Below are 17,869 nucleotides of genomic sequence, written 5' to 3'. Positions count from 1 at the left end.
ATGATGTAAGTTTCTTTCTGAGTCTGAATACAAAAGCAGGAGAAGACCAATGTCCCTACTCAAAGACAGTCAGGCAGAGAGAGAGAATTCTTTCTTATTCAGCCTTTTATTCTATTCAGGCCTTCGGCGGATTGGACGAGGCCCAGTCACACTGGGAGGGCAATCTGCTTTACTCAGTCTACTGATTCAAACCTTAATCTCATCTAGAAGCACCCTCCCAGACACCCTCAGAAATAATGTGTAACCAAATATCTGGGGACCTCGTGGCCCAGTGAAGTTGACATGTACAATTAACCATCACAATGTTAATGATGAATATCTGAAATGAGCTACTTTCAGTTTGCTTATCATTGGCTTTCCAGTCCACAAGACTGCTTCAAAACACTTGATGTTTCAAACAGCACAAACTTGAACTGTGGCTGTGTGTATAGTCAGCTTCATATTCTAGTTGTCACACATCTTACAGCAAAACATTTCAGTGGGCTACTTATAGCTCAACCTCAAGATATTTTTTAAAACAAAATTTTAGGTAATGACATCCAGTGGCTGGACGTCATTACCTAAATGGTGATCAATGCCATCACCATTATTATATTTATTACAAGAAAGGTGCTGCCAACGGGCCTGCCACTATACAAATGCTGTTCAATATTTAAATATATGTTAAGAATAATTCAGAGTCATTGATTTATTATTGTCATAAATGTGTGGGAATCTAGACATTTGGCTTTTAACACTGAAGTGCTATCTTCTGAAAACTGCCATAGACATTCTCCCCATCCACATCCCAACTAATAAATTCAGCCTGTGGAACAATAGACATACCACAGGACATTCCTGGGATCCCAAGAGATATTTTTAAAGACAAATATTAAAATGAATGAGACAGCCACAAGAGTTTGGAGGTCAATTCATATGAGTGATGAAGCAAAATTTTCAAACCACGGCACAGTAAGAAGAAAATGTTGGGGTTATATGTGAATAATGCTTCTGTGAATATAGCATCTTATTGTGGTGGGTTTCCTTGCTTCCCATCTCACTGATTCCCTTCTTGACATTGTACAGCTATTTCCTCTGTAATACAGAAACTTTCCCTTAAAGAATCTTTTTCCACAGCTGGCTTTCATCACTTCTTGATAGGTACCTAAATATTTCAGTTTCTTCCACTTTATTTTCCCTTAACAATAACTGCTGCCCAATCAAATCATTCATCTTTTCCCCTGTTGTATGTATTTGAGGTATTGAATGAGTGTTTATCAAGCACCATTTGGAATCCCCTATTTTCTCTTGTTTGGCATTTTCATAGTCTTGGTCTCAGTTTCACTTGGAAGTTTGAATTGAGTTTTTCTAATCATTTAAAATTTTTGAGTTCAAAATTCATTGTGAGCTTTTTCTTCTTGTCTTGCCCTACAGAGATTTTTGTGTGTAAATAAAGGACAGATCTTAAAACCTAAGCCTTCTTTAATAGATCATGCTCATTTATAAACAAGATTCAGACATATACTATGCTTTGAAATCTCCACAAATGATAACAACTAACATTTGCTATTTACTATGAAGTAGGTGTATGGCAAAGTTCTTTATGTGCTTTATTTCATTTTTCCGTCAACCTAGAAGTTAGGAATCTTTTTTTTGTGGCTGCGCCATGCAGCAACATGCGGGATCTTAGTTCCCCAACCAGGGATCGAACCCGTGCCCCCTGCAGTGGAAGTACAGAATCCTAACCACTGGACAACTAGGGAATTCCCTAGGAAACTTATTAAGTGCTTTCTTGCCCTTGGTGTCCACAGGCAATCTCAAAATTATTATCATTGTTTGAGTTGAATTTCTAGTGTTTGTAACCGAAAGAGAATTCATTTTATGTAAACATGGTACATGTTATTATATACACATGTGTCTTTGTGGGTGTGTAAAACAAAGTTCTATATCCTGGGCAAGGGGAGATCAGGTAGAAAAGGTCTGTGCTCTGTCAGTCTCACACCTATTTACACTGACTGAATGTACAAATCCCCAGAAGAACCTCCTGAGAGAACAAAACAAAACAAGGATTGGAGTCAGGAGGCTAACTTGCAAGGATTTCACTTGCATGGCCCCATGAGAAGGATTTGACCTTAAGACAAGAAAATCTGAAGGCTGAATAGGTAAAACATAAATATGGTTTAAAAACCAGAGAATATAAAAAGATATAAAATAAAAGGTCTCTCTACTATCCTACTGTTGCCCTCCATTTGACCAATTCTCACCCAGTCCCTAGATTGGTAACTGTCCTTCATTTCCTATGTCAATTTCCATAGTTTCTTCAAGCAAATACAAGCAAAACCAAATATAGCTTCTTATTGGTCTTCATTTGTTTACAAAGGTAGCATATTTTGCTTTTTGTTTGTTTGTTTAGCTTGGGCTTCTTTCCCTATTGGTATAAAGAAAGCTTCCTCATTCTTTTTAAACCACTGCTTAATGTTCTATGGTGTAGATATATCATCATTTATTTAACCATTTCCTTTTGAAAGACATTTGAGTTGTTTCTAATCTTTGGCTATTACAAACAACGTTACAGTGAATGACTTTACACAAAAGTCATTTCTCACCCTGTGCATGAGTATCTGCATGATAAATTCCTCCATAAGTAATTCTGAGTCTTTAGCGGCTTTTGTTATTTGCAAGTGACCACCTAGTTATCCTCTTTATGGAAATGCACCCTGATGGGAGAAAGGAGGTGCATGTGTAAAGCTAGAAAGGGCTATAACACCTTAGGGCCCAAGCCACCCTATTATGGGAACCCCCTAAGACAGCCCAACCCAGGAAGAACAGCCCCATTCCTGTCTACTTTCAGAGGAAGGGTAAGTATGGATCCTAAAAGTTGCTGAAGAGGTGACGTTGGAGAGGAGATAGTGGCCTGAGTGAAGCATAGGGCAGTGGTGCAAATGTGAAGCCATGATTGTGTTGTGGGCTGCTGGGGCTTGAGCAGAACTTTGTAAAGATTAGTGACCACAACAGTGCAGGTGGCCCTGGGGCAAAGGATGGCAGGAAGACAGCTGTTTTCCATGTTCTTACATTTTCCCACTTGGAACTAACACTCTAACAAAAGCCATAGTACTGGGAAGCCTGGTGATATTTGGGTAATATATGCTCAGAAAAGGTCTTGAAGAATTGAAAGATATTAATGGAGGTTTTCTCTCGGAGTACAGGGTAAGAAGTTAAAGTCCTCCTTTGCCCATCTCCTGATGTTAATAAATGTTAATCAACTCTGTTGAGAGTTGTTGTGTATCTTTCTTAATTTTTCTATATATATATACCTATATTTACCAATGTAAATAATTTTTGTTAGATAAATAGGATATCTCTACACATACATATTATTTTTTAATTTTTATTTTAAATATGTATTTTGGAGATATTTCCAAGTTAACATATAAGGATCTACTTTAATCTCTCTAACTGCTGCATAGATGTCTACCATAATTTATTTGACCATTCCTGGTTTTTGGCTATTAGAAACAATGCTATAGTAAATACCTTTGTAATTGTCTCTGGGCATATATGTGGGTGCTTCACAAGAACTAAAGCCTAGACATAGAAATATTGGACTGAAGGTAGACATATTTAAAATTCTGATGGATACTGCCATATTGTCTTCTTTTAAAAAGGTTTTTGCTAGTTCACTCTCTTGCCAACAGTATAGAAAAGAGATTGCTCACATTCTTACTAATACTGGATCATATCAATCTTTTAAAATTTTGTCAATTATATTTTAAAAATTACATCACATTGTTGATTTAACTTATATTGCCTAGATTACCAGTGAGGTTAAACTCCTTTTCATATGCTTTGTTTGTATTACTTCTCTAAATTGCCTGTTAATTTCCTTTGCCCATTTTTCTATTAGGTAGTTGTTTTCATTGATTTGAAGAAGTATTTTATGTTCTGTTGTCTGTTATGTATGTAGCAAGTATTTTCTCTTTGTCTGCTCTTTGTCATTTAACTGTGAACTTGGATATATTGATTAAGACTCTTTTAGTTGTGCCTTAATTCATATGACTACTATAACAAAATACCATAGACTGGGTAGCTTATAAACAACAGAGATTTATTTCTCACAGTTCTAAAAGCTGAAAAGTCCAAGATCAGGGTCCCAGCATGGTTGGGTGAGGGCTCTCTTCCTGGTTCGTATCTGGCACCTTCTCACTGTGCCCTCATGTGGTGGAAAGGGCAAAGGATCTTTCTGGAGCCTCTTTGAATTGGCATAAATGGTGTTCATAAGGGCTCTGCACTCATGTACTAATCACGTCCTAAAGGCCCAACAGTCATCTTTGGAGGTTAGGCTTTCCACATATGAATTTGGGGAGGACACAAGCATTCAGACTACATAACATTCCACTCCCGGCCCTCCAAAATTCACGTCCTTCTCATATGCAGACTACATTCATTCCATCCCAACAACCCCAGGAATCTTGTTCCAGCAGCAACTCAAAAGTCTAAGTCCAAAATCTCATCTAGATATCATCTAAATCAAAATATGGGTGAGACATTCATCCTCAGGCAAATTGCCCTCCAGCTGTGAACTGTGAAATCAAACACCTTAGGTGCTTCCAAAATACAGTGGAGGGACAGGCATGAGATAGACATTCCCATTCCAAAGGGAGAAACAGGGAAGAAGAAAGGGGTAATAGTTTCCGAGCAAGTCCAAAACCTTAAAGCTCACCTCTGGACACACTGGGGTGGGCGGTGGGCCCCCAAGGCTCTGGGTGGCCTCACTCCCACAGCTTTGCTGGATGCAGCCCACGGGGCAGCTCTCACAGGCTGGAGTCCCACGCCCGTCTTCTCTGGGACTGTGGTCTCAGGGGCAGCCCTGCGCCGACAGCCCCACTGGTCATTGACCTAATGGGGGACTCTCTGCAGTGGCCCCTCCCCATCCTGAGTCCACTGCTCTGGGAGGTTTCACTCTTCCAAATCTAGGTGGAGCTGTCCATGCTTCCAGGGCTACTCCTCCAAGGTTTATTACTTGTGTCCTCCACAAGGGCAGCCACCATGGCTGCCATGTGTGGCACCTGGAGGCTGAGGAGCACAGCATGGGTATTTGGGGAGCAGAGCCTGCTTTGTGAGGCAGCCAGCAGCCCCTTTTTTGAAATTGATATGTGCCCCCAGGCCCTTGAACTCTGGACCTGTGATGGTAGGGCCAGTCCAAAATGCCTTCAGGGTCATTCTTCCATTATCTTGAAAATAGTTCCTGTCTTCCACTGAGATGGTCAATCCACGTCAATTGCCTTATCAAATTTGGCCACATTGTGTTCTTTCCCAAACTTTATTTCTTTCAAAATGGATAGGCTGAGAATTTCCCAAATTTTAAAGTTCTGCTTCCTTTTTGATGAACAATTCCATCTTTAAATCATTTCTCTCCTTTTGAGTTTTACCATAAGCATTTAAGAGAAACCAGGCCATTCCTTCAACAGTTTGCTTAGAAATTTCTTCAGCCACATAGCCACTTTTCATGCTTACAAGTTCTACCTTCCACAAAACAGCAGGACAGGAACACAATTCAGCTAAGCTCTTTGCCACTTTAAAACAAGGATAGCCCTCCCTTCGGTTTCCAGTAACATGTTCCTCATTTCCGTCTGAGACCTCAACAGAATGACCTTTATCATCCATATTTTTACTATCATTCTGTTAACAACCACTTAGTTTTTCTCTAAGAAAACTGAGGTTTTTGCTATAGTTTTCCTCTTCTGAGCTCTTCTCAGAGTCACGCTTAACCATTCATTCGTAGCAATGTAGGCTTTTTCTAGCATGTATATCAAAACTCTTCTAGTCTGTACCCATAATCCAGTTCCAAAGACACTTCCACATTTTTGGGTATTTGTTACAGCAGCAATTCCACCCTTGGTGCCAATTTTGTGTCTTAGTCATTTGGTCTGCTGTAACAAAATACCATAGACTGAACAGTGTATAAACAACAGAAATCTATTGCTCGAAGTTCTGGAGATCAGGGTGCCAGCATGAGGTCAGGTGAGGGCTCTTTTTTCTGATTGCATCCTCACATGGCAAAGGGGGAGCCCTGTGGGATCACTTTTATTGTATATATTAATAATTAATTTTTATTAATATCCTCAGATCAACACATTTGAAATAAATAATAAAGGACTAGAAGAGAGGTAAGGAAAAAATCCAAAGTGGAGCATGAAGTAAAAAAGAATTGAATATTAAAAATAATGGATGGGACTTCCCTGGTGGTGCAGTGGTTAAAAACCTGCCTGCCAATGCAGGGGACACAGGTTCGAGCCCTGGTCTGGGAAGATCCCACATGCCGCGGAGCAACTAAGCTCGTGTGCCACAACTACTGAGCCTGCACTCTAGAGCCCGCGAGCCACAACTATTGAGACCGCGTGCCACAACTACTGAAGCCTGCATGCCTAGAGCCCCTGCTCTGCAACAAGAGAAGCCACCACAATGAGAAGCCCACACACCACAACGAAGAGCAACCCCCCTACAACGAAGAGTAGCCCCCGCTTGCTGCAACTAGAGAAAGCCCGCGAGTAGCAACAAAGACCCAATGCAGACAAAAATAAATAAATAAATAAATAAATAAATTTTTAAAAAATAATGAAATTCAACATCCATTTTTGATTAAAATTCTTAACAAAGTGGGTATAGAAGGTACGTACCTCAACATTATAAAAGTCATATATGACAAGCCCACAGTTAACATCATACTCAATGGTGAAAAGCTGAAAACTTTTCGTCTAAGATCAGGAACAAGACAAGGATGCCCACTCTCACCACTCTTATTCAATATAGTGTTGGAAGTCCTAGCCAGAACAGTTAGGCAAGAAAAAGAAATAAAAGACATCCAAATTGGAAAGGAAGAGGTAAAACTGTCACTATTTGTAGATGACATGATATTATATATAGAAAACCCTAAAGACTCCACCAAAAAACCATTAAACTAATTAACGGATTTGGTAAAGTTGAAGGATACAAAATCAATATCTGTTGCACTTTATACACTAAAGAAAAATTAAGAAAACAATCCCATTTACAAATGCATCGAAAAGAACAAAATACCTAGGAATAAATTTAACCAAGGTGAAAGACTTGTAAATTGAAAACTATAGGACATTAATAAAAGAAATTGAAGAAAACACAAATAATTGGAAAGATATTCCATATTCGTGGACTGGAAGAATTAATATTGTTAAGATGTCCATACTACCCAAAGCAATGTATAGATTCCATGAAATCCCTATCAAAATTCCAATGGTATTTTTCACAGAAGTAGAACAAACAATCCTAAAATTTGTATGCAACCACAAAAGACCCCAAATAGCCAAAGTAATTTTGAGAAAGAACAAAGCTGGAGGTATCACATGCCCTGACTTCAAACTATACTACAAAGCTATAGCAATCAAACCAGCATGGCATTGGCATAAAAACAGACACACAGATCAATGGAACAGAATAGGCAGCCCAGAAATACATCCACCCACATAGGGTCAATTAGTTTACAACCAAGGATCAAAGAATATACAGTGGAGAAAGGAGAGCCTCTTCAATAAGTGGTGTTGGGAAAACTGGAAAGCCATATGCCAAAGAATGAAACTAGACCACTCTCTTACACCATACACAAAAATTAACTCAAAATGGATCAAAGACTTGAAGGTAAGACCTGATTTTTGGATTTGACAACAAAAGCAAAGGCAACAAAAGCAAAAATAAACAAACTAAAAAGCTTCTGCCCAGGAAAGGAAATCATCAACAAAATGAAAAAGCAACCTACTGAATGGGAAAAGATATTTGCAAATTACATATCTGATAAGGGGTTAATATCCAAAATGTATAAAGAACTGATACAGTTCAATAGCAAAAACCCAAACAATCTGATTAAAAAATGAGCAGAGGATCTAAAGAGACATTTTTCCAACGAAGACATACAGATGGCCAACAGGCATATGAAAAGATGCTCAACATCACTAATCATCAGTGAAATGTAAATCAAAACCACAATGAAATATCACCTCACACCTGTTAGAATGGCCATCATCAAAATGACAAGAAATAGTAAGTGTTAGGGGGAGGTGGAGAAAAGGGAACCCTCGTGCACTGTTGGTGGGAATGTAAATTGGTGCAGCCACTATGGAGAACAGTACGGATGTTTTCCCCAAAACTGCAAATAGAACTGCCTTATGATTCTGCAATACCAATTCTGGGTATGTGTTCAAAGAAGATGAAAACACTAGTTCAAAAAGATATATGCACCCCCATGTTCGTTGCAGCATTGTTGTTATTTAAAAAAAATTTTCCTAAGACATTTTCAATTTACTTCTTTCCATCACCACTTGCCATAACAAATGGGTCTCTTCTGCTCAAAAGTTTACAGCAATGCTCCATTGTCTGACAAATAAAATAAAAACCTCTTTGCTTTTTAAGACAGATACTAACATGCAAACACTTTAGTATGATCAGAGGGTTGTCTGGCATTTTCCTCTAAAGAAATCCATTTATATCTGATTAACTTCTAGAGATCCCTTTCACTTTCTTCTTCTTCTTCTTTGTTTTTTAGTGTTTATTTTCATCAAAGATATATGTGCCTCTAAAGAGAAAATGTTCATTGCATTATTTACAATAGCCAAGACATGGAAACAACCTAAGTGTCCACTGATGGATGAACGGATAAAGAAAAATGTGGTATTATATATATACAATGCAATATTATTCAGCCATGAATAAGAATGAAATCTTGCCATTTGTGACAACATGGATGGACCCTTGGGGGCATTATACTAAGTGAAATAAGTCAGACAGAAAAAGATAAATACTGTATGATTTCACTTTTCTGTGCAATCTTAAATAAACAAACAAACAAACAAACAAAAATACTGGAGCTGGTGGATATAGAGAACAGATTGTGGTTGCCTGAGGTGGGAGTTAGGGGGGTGAAACAGCTGAAGGGGGTCAGAAGGTACATATTTCCAGTTATGAAGTGAATAAGTCATGGGGATATAATGTACAGCACAGTGATAATAGTTATATACAGCACAGTTAATAATACTGTATTGTATATTTTAAAGTAGCTAGGAGAGTGGGTCTTGAAGGTTCTCATCATGAGAAAAAGAACTGTAACTCTGTATGCTGATGGATGTTAAGTGGACTTTTTATGGTGATCATTTTGTAATATATACAAGTATTGAATCATTTTGCAATATATACCAGTCTTGAAACTAATGTAATGTTATGTCAATGATAACTCAATAAAAAATAATGAAATAAGAAATACAGGAGGCAGAGTGAAAATGTCTAACCTTCAGAAGGAGAACAGAAAGAGAATGGGGCAGAAGCAATAGGGAAGAAATAATGGCTGAAAATGTTCAGAATCAATGAAAGTTATTCAAGAGGTTCTCAGAAGGACAGCAGGATAAATGCTCAGGAACTAAACCTAGGTCCTTCTTACTAAAACTGCTGAAAATAAAAGGCAATTTTTAAAAATCTTAGCAGTCAGAAATGGGTAAAAGTACATACTACCTTTAAAGGAGCAAACATTTTAATGACAGCTCTATTCTCAACAGAAACACTGGACTACAGAAAAAATATGGAATGATGGCTTCAAAGTGTGGGGGAGGAAATGCCAATTTAAAAGTCTCTGCCCAGTGAAAATGGCCTTTAAAAAAAGAGGTGAAATAGGGCCTCCCTGGTGGCGCAGTGGTTGAGAGTCCGCCTGCCGATGCAGGGGATGTGGGTTCGTGCCCCGGTCTGGGAGGATCCCGTGTGCCGCGGAGCGGCTGGGCCCGTGAGCCATGGCCACTGGGCCTGCGCGTCCGGAGCCTGTGCTCCGCAACGGGGGAGGCCACAACAGTGAGAGGCCCGCATACCGCAAAAAAAAAAAAAAAAAAAAAAAAAAAAAAGAGGTGAAATAAATCATTTTCAGACAAACAAACATTAAGAGAACTTCCCACCAGCTGCCCTATGCTAAAGAAAAAAAAAAAAAAGAAGAAAAATAATAATAGGTGGAAGCAGAGATGCATAAAGGACAAAAAAAAGCAACAGAAAGAGTAAATATATGGATAAATCTAGATTAATATTGACTGTTTAAAAGAGCAATGATAAATGGGATCTCTTTTATTGTAGCACTAATCCCATTCATGAGGGCTCTACCCTCCTGACCTCCCAGAGGCCACACTTACTAGTATCATCACTTTTGGGGGTTAGGATTTCAACATATGCATTTTGTGGGGACACAATCATTCAGACTGCAGCAAGTTGCAAATGAGAGAAAAGTCAAATCAAACTGCCTTAAGTAATAACGGAAATTTATTAAATATCTAAAAAGCCCAAGTTTGGACTGGTGGCAAGTACATTTGGAATCAGGGTTTAACTCATGTCATCAAGACTTAGCTTTTTTCTCTCTCCATTCATTAACAAATACTTAAGTGCCTACTATGTACTAGGCAATGTTCTAGGAAACTAAAAATTCATCAGTGACCAAACCAAACACAAAAATTTCTGTTTGTGGAGTTTACATTGTGCCTTTGATTGTGATAGCTTCACTTTCAGGTTCTACTTTGCAGTTAACAGCTCACATCATTCAACACCAAGTCCAGTAGAAGATGGAAAATCAGCTTCTGCAGCAGGTCAAACAGAAGCCAACAACTGAATTTGACTCTAATATTTCTGCCTTAGAATTTGTGCCCATTTCTGAAACAATCACTATTAGGTGGTTGTGTTGTTTTTATTAACTGAGCACAGATCTCCTGACCTCCCTGGAATCAGAAGTGGAGCCAACTTCCCTGGAACAGCAGTAGCTGAGGGGGGTGGGGGTGGTGAGGTGGGGTGTTGGATGGACAAACAGGAATCAGCTGTTACTTAAAGGAAGGTGATTAGATTCTGGGCAGCCTAATCCAACCATTGTCCAATGATTGGTGTGTTTTACTGAGTGGAGTTTTAAATTTTTCTGTAGTTATATCTGTCTATCCTTTACTGCATCTGGAGTTTGTGTCTCCTCTACTGTTAAATTTACAAATACATTTCCCATATTATCTCCCACATTTTATATATATTTAAAATATTTAACTCTTAATTCATCTTGACTTTATTTTTGAGAATGGTGTGATGTAAGAATTGAAACTTTTTTTTTTTTTTTTTTGCGGTATGCGGGCCTCTCACTGTTGTGGCCTCTCCCGTTGCGGAGCACAGGCTCCGGATGCGCAGGCTCAGTGGCCATGGCTCACGGGCCCAGCCGCTCCGCGGCATATGGGATCCTCCCGGACCGGGGCACGAACCCGTATCCCCTGCATCGGCAGGCGGACTCTCAACCACTGCGCCACCAGGGAGGCCCAAGAATTGAAACTTTTAAAAAATATGTGCTTATCTGATAATTCTGATTGTTTGCAATGAAAAAGGATGGTCTTGTGTGATGAAAAAGTGTTCTAAAACATTGATATTACAGTCATTTATGTGCTAGGATGTTTATCACATCATTTAGAGGTGGAGCACAGAGAGGTGATTCAGAGGACATGTGCTGGAGTCAGATGACCAGGGCTTAAACTCTGCCACCAGTTAGCTGTATGTGTTGAGCAAGTCTCTGAACCTCAATTTCCTCTCCTGTCAAATGGTGATGACCTCACCTCCTCATTGGATTGTTGTGATAAATAATGAAGCAACCTTTATAAAAAGACGTAAGAGAGTTCTTGGCATGTAATAAACATGAATAAATAATAGCTAGTATACTTAACAGTAAAAAAGAGGAACAGTTTTCGATAATAGGAAATTGTTTAAATAAATTATGAAAAAATCATACAATAGAATATTATACAGGCACTGAAAATCTTATTTTAGAAGGATGTTTAATGATAGGGAAAAAATGTTCACTGTAAATTTGAAAAAAAGCAGGAAACAAAAGTATATAAAATTTGATTCCAATGATGAAAAATTATATGTGCGTGTGTATATATATACACACACACACACACACACACACATAATTTTTTATTATACACTTAGAAAAAAGACTAGAAGGAAAGCTTCCAAATTGTTAAAGGACATCTCTGGATTCTAAGTTTATAAGTTTTCACATTTGTCTTTATGCTTTTTTATTTAAATTTAATTAAATTTGTAGTACCTACGGATACGTGCAAAAGGAGGAGAAAGACATGAAAGCCATATAAAGAGGCTGAAGAAGCAGGCTTTGGAGTTTTGGGAGAGGGGCCCATGCAAAACACCTATCTACTCCACGGACTTTGGCAGCAACTGAGAGAGGCAAATGGAGATCCAAACAATCACTTTTATTGCTAACAAAGGTTAGAGGATGTGCCTTTAGGTCTGTTAGCTAGGCAGGCTTACCAGAAGTATACAGTCTTACTGTCAGTCAAAGACAGCCTCCCAACTACCTCACAGTAAGGAGAGGCAAGGAAGGACATGCTTCCTTCATGCAAGGAAGAAGCTGAGGAGGCATTATTCCATCATATGGATTTATTATAATTTATTTAAGCCATTTCCTATTATTGAGGAAGCAAATTCTGCTCCTTATCCCAAACTCATTAATCATAAAATTCACTCCTTCCCTGTGGATGGCAAAGAAAGTGCTACACCCGTGGCCTTTGCCGCACACGAAAACAATAAAGCCAGAAGAAAATGGAGGTACCCTCTAAACATTAGTGAGTGTTTGATCATGTTAAACGCCACAGAAAGACTAATGAGGAAGAGGACCAAAATAATCTTTGTAGAATGGTGAGGAAGAAATCAGATTTGCAGAATTCATTCGAAGTAGGACAGCAGAGACAATCTGTATAGATTTACCCTTTGAAGAAGTAAATCAGTTTAAAAAATGAGAGAAAGGATTGTAGGTTGAGAGAGAGCGCATAGAAGAAGCAAGGTTTACTTTTTATTTTACTTCTATGTATTCATTTTAAAAGTTTTAAAATCAGAGAAACTTCAGCCTGTTTACAGCCTCAAGGGAGAGAACAAGGAGGGGGAATTTGAAGAGCGAAGAGAGAATAACTGATGGTACAGAGGTCTGGAATTGGCTGGAGGCCATGTGAGGTGTGTTTTTTTCTGAAGCAGGAGGCTCCATCATTAGTTGAGTCCCAGACAGAAGCCTGGGACAGAAGCCTGGAGGATAACTGGGGGCTGACTAAAGATAACACAAGTGTATGTGGTTAAGTGTGAAGGCCCCAACCACAAGCTTTTAATTGAACTGATTAATATAGTTATTTAATTTAGTGTTTCTAGAAGCACAGAGGTAAAGAAATAAATATTTTGGTACATTTGGTTTCATGAACTGGCAAGGCAGAAATGGCTGTTAAGGACTGAGCTAAATAAATAGTTAAACAAATAAATAAACTTAACAGATCAATAGATTTTCTTTTCTTTTCTGAAAAGAAACCTGTTCCAGAGGATAAAATTCAAAAGGAATTTCAGGAAGCACAAGGTTTAGGGTATGGTAAGCTTGAAATATAAAGGTTTATTTTGTTGAACAACCCTCTAAATTGTGCTTTATTATTATTATTATTATCAAGTCCAGCTCCACTGAAAACAAGTGTATCTAATAAAGTAAGCTAACATGTAAAATACATTAGAAAACCTTAAGTGATGTAAGGGTCCTAAATGATCTACTGAACTGAGAAAATTTGCCGTCGCAGTACCTGATCTGGATTACATATGCAGATTTGGACATGTTCAATGAGACAAAGCAGGCAAACATACACAAGCTTCGGTTTTATCTAGTTACTATGATCGTTAAATCCTTTGCTCTCACAGAACTTCAAAACTGGCAAAAGAACAAAGTTAGAACTTAACAGTGCTGCTATTTTTAATCAGTCATGTGTTCCAAATACATTAATTGCATACCAACTCTTTAAAATAAGTATGCTTGGCTATGAGACAGGACATTGTGTTTTAGAAATAAAGCATTTTCCCAAATGTCTACTTTTCATGTATATAATTCATGTGAAGGTTTTTAGTGCAGATTGATCATGGATGTGATGCTGACTACAATAGGAAGTGAGGAAATACAACGCTGAGTATTTGACCTTCTCCACATTTGATCCTGTTTGCACTGATAGGCTTTTGTCATTGCAGGACTGTTTTACGTGTGTGAGGGGGCTCATCTCTCTCTCCAAAAACAAGTAACAAAGGAAGTAACAGAAATTCAGGGTCAAGTTACCAGGTTTGAATAAAAACATGGAGGGGAGAATCTAGGAAAGATGGAGAGCAGAAGCAGGTTGCCACTTTTTAAATCAGGATTTAGAAAACAAAGCCAGATTTGCCAAGTCAAGGTCAGGAGCATGTAGTAATTAGTAAAGAAGGAAAACATAGGGGAAACATTGCAACAAAGGCTAGGCAGATGGCCAGAAGAGAGGGTTTTAAGTAGTTTAATATTTCTTCTAAATCCCAACTGATCTCACCTATAAGGCCCTACTTGGTCAACCCATGTGTTTCCCTGAATACACAAATGGTATGGTCCATGGAACCAGGTCATCTAGCACAGGTAAACAGGATGTTTCTGAATCACCACATAAGGGTATATTTCTTGACTGATTCTATCAGTAGTGATGATAAATTCTGGAGGGCCAAAGTGTCACCTGGCAAAGCACTATGAGGCCCTGTGTACCTTGGTGAAGGAGCTGACTGGAAATGGCTATTGATCTGTATTTGAGGTCATTGTACAGAACAAAACATCAGCACCCAGTTATGGGTCAAAGTCTTGACGTTGATTTCAGTAGCACCCCTCTGTAACCTACTGAACTAACTTGCTATAGACAGACTGCCATCAAAGTTGTGCATAAAAGGGAATTTTCTGGCTCTTCATCTTTAAAATTCAATTTTGAAATCTTATTTCAGACTTCTCTTTTTAGTCAAGGCAAAAATTTTTTAAAAGGGGGTGGAGGAATATGGATGGAGGAGAACATCCTTTACACCTTTTTCTGAATATTGTGTCATGAGTGGTAAGATTCTTTGGGAAAAACTGAATATAATGTATTGTAATAGGGTATCAATTCTTGTGAATACAAAGCAGTTTCATGTAATCTTTTTCAAGTTATCACTTTCATATTCTAAATCAGGGGTTGGTACTCTTTTTCTTTATTTATAAAAAGATAAGGATATTTACACACTCTATATTTACAAAATATAAATATTTTAGTTTATGTGGGTCATACCATCTCTGTGCCAACTATGCAACTCTGCAGAGCAAATGTAGTCACAGACAGTTTGTAAATGACTGGGCATGGCTGTGTTCCAGTAAAACTTTATTTACAAAACAGGCAACAGACTGGATTTGGCTTTGTTTGCTGACCCCTGCTCTAAATTCATGAAGAGTTCCTGAAGTTTATTGCATTTAGGAAATTGAACATATCAATTTGCTTTTGATGATGATAATAATAGCTAGCATTCATTTGACACTACGTACTTCTCTGAAATTTTTATTAATTTAATCTCCATGCAAATTTTCTTTTTATAGGTTAAGCACCCTGTCTAAAATCTCATATACTCAGCAAGTGGTGAAGCAGCTTCAGGTTAAGTGGATTTCACCTTGACAGTTTAACTTCAGAGTCTGAACTTTTAACCATGAAAAGTAAACATCACCCAGGAGACAGTTTTCCAGTGTCATCTCATTATTTTGCATTTGGGAAAGACTGGCAGGTGGGCTTACCTCACAGTACCTGAGCTGTCCAGCTGGTGGCTTTCCTCCCACTTCAGGAGTGGCTGGCCCTCAGTCACCAGGCTGCGGTTTCCCTATGTGGACAGACGCTGGAAAAAGGATGTGGGTCACGCCAAATCCCTTTATACTGCCAACACACCACATGAACTGGTAGAGATGCATCGAAATTGTCAGGAAGCTTTGGTGTGAGTAATGGGATTTCTGACTTAAGGGGGAAATATGTGGAACTGTACACTACGTGGGCCTGTCTAGCCCAAAGGAAAAGCACAAAATAAGACAAACCTTTCCTACAGGAGCCCTTGAGAGAAATACCCCTGTTTCTAACCTTTTGGGTTCCTCTTATTTTTAGGCTCCTAATTTTGAGGATCTCTAATTTTGAGGCTCCTCTCCTCTTTAAAACTACTGAAAATTAATCCTCATTCGTCTTTCTGAGAAATTTCACGTTCAACCCACAAAGGGGTCCAAGCTTGGTTTCATCTCCCGCCCTCACACTCCAGGTAGTGTGTGGAATCCAGTAACCTTAAGGACTCCATCAATAGATTCTGCCTCTGACTACTGATAGGGCTCAGCCAATGGAGAACCCAAAGAGTGAGGTCAGGGTGTATATTCCCTGGCTCCCTTCCTTCAAGTTAGCTGAGATAACCAATTTTATGTAGCAACTTACCTAAATTATAGTTTCTAGTTATTCAAACAAATACTAATACTGCTGTGAAAGTATTCTGTAGATGTGACTAAAGTCAATAATTAATTGACTCTAAGTAAAGGAGATTATCCTAAGGAATCTGGTTGGGTTTGACTTAATCCATGGACAGGCCTCAAAGAGCAGAACCAAGGCTTCCCAGAAGAACAAATTCTCCCTCTGGATAGGAGCTTCATCCTGTGCCTGAGAGTCCCACCCTGTCCTTCCTGATGGTCTGCTCCTATACAGATTTTGGCCTTGCCTTGCCAGCCCCCCACAATTACATAAGCCAATTCCTTGTAATAAATCTCCTAATATTTATCTCCTACTAGTTATATTTCTTTGGTTGAACACTGGCTGTAGCCTTAAGCTGGCTGTGTCTCTTAACCAAAAGCCAGTGGTCCTCTCGAGTGTCTGACTGTACATGACTCTCTCTCCTTCTTGTTCTGTAGCAGCTTCTGGACTAAGGGTGGTAACAGTAACTGTATCATTACTAGTGGTTCTTCTCTACCCCATATTTATACATAATCCCTTTGTAAGTCACCTGTCCCTGAATTATCCTGTTTTGATGGTGCTGTTTCCTCTTGGAACTTAAGTGATATGTCCACTACCAGGACACTTAAAATCAAAAACAACCATCAATTGCATTAATTCATTTATTCCAAATATTACTGAGTGCCTATTAAGAGCTGGCCAAGTGCTAGGCTCAAGGGATATAATGGTTAATAAAAGCAACATGGTCCATGTCTTCCTGAGCTTATAGTTTGGTGGAGGAGACAGACAAATAAACAAATAATTATTGTTTGTGTATGAAATTCTACAGTAGGGAAAGGATAGCATTCTATGTGAGCACAGAGTGGGGGGCTCCTAAACTAATACTAAGGTGAGGCATCTGGGGAAACTTCCTGGAGGAAGAGATATCTGTGCCAAGGCCTGAAATAAGAGAAAAACGGCTGGGCAAAGGGAGGTGTGGGGTGGATGGTGTACGTGTGGTGGGGAGAAGTGTTTCAGAGTAACATGTGCAAAGGCCTAGAATCCTAAGAGAGTGTGGCTTCTTTAAGAGCTGAGAGTCATTGGGTGTGGAGAGAAGACAACACAGGCTGCAGAAGCAAGCATGGGCTAGACCAGGAAGGACCTTGCCATCAAGTTAAAGAGTTTGAGTAGGGGAAGCCATTGAAGGGTTTCAGGCCTGGGGATGTTGTAATCAGATCTGAGCAGAAAGATCACTCTGCAGAACGGAGAAAACACTGAAGGGGTGAGGCTGGAGTCTACACAGTCAAGAGGTGATGGTAACTTGCATAAGAGCAGGGACTAGTCCAGGAAAAGAGAAAATGATAGATTTTTAGAGATATTTGGAAGGTTAACTGGACTGATCTCCAGGAAAAATGGGATTTGGACACTGGGATTGTGGAAGGTGGAGAAAAAAGAAGAAACATCCCTTGGCTTTCAGCTTTGGGTCTTCGGATGACAGCGCAGTGTCTGAAATAGGAAACACTGGTTCTGGGAGAAGTTATGAATGTGCTGCAATTGAGGAACCTGTGGGACAC

The sequence above is a fragment of the Mesoplodon mirus genome (assembly GCF_964341445.2).
Source record: "Mesoplodon mirus genome assembly, chromosome: 9".
Taxonomy (NCBI): domain Eukaryota; kingdom Metazoa; phylum Chordata; class Mammalia; order Artiodactyla; family Ziphiidae; genus Mesoplodon; species Mesoplodon mirus.
This window is presented reverse-complemented; position numbering follows the sequence as displayed.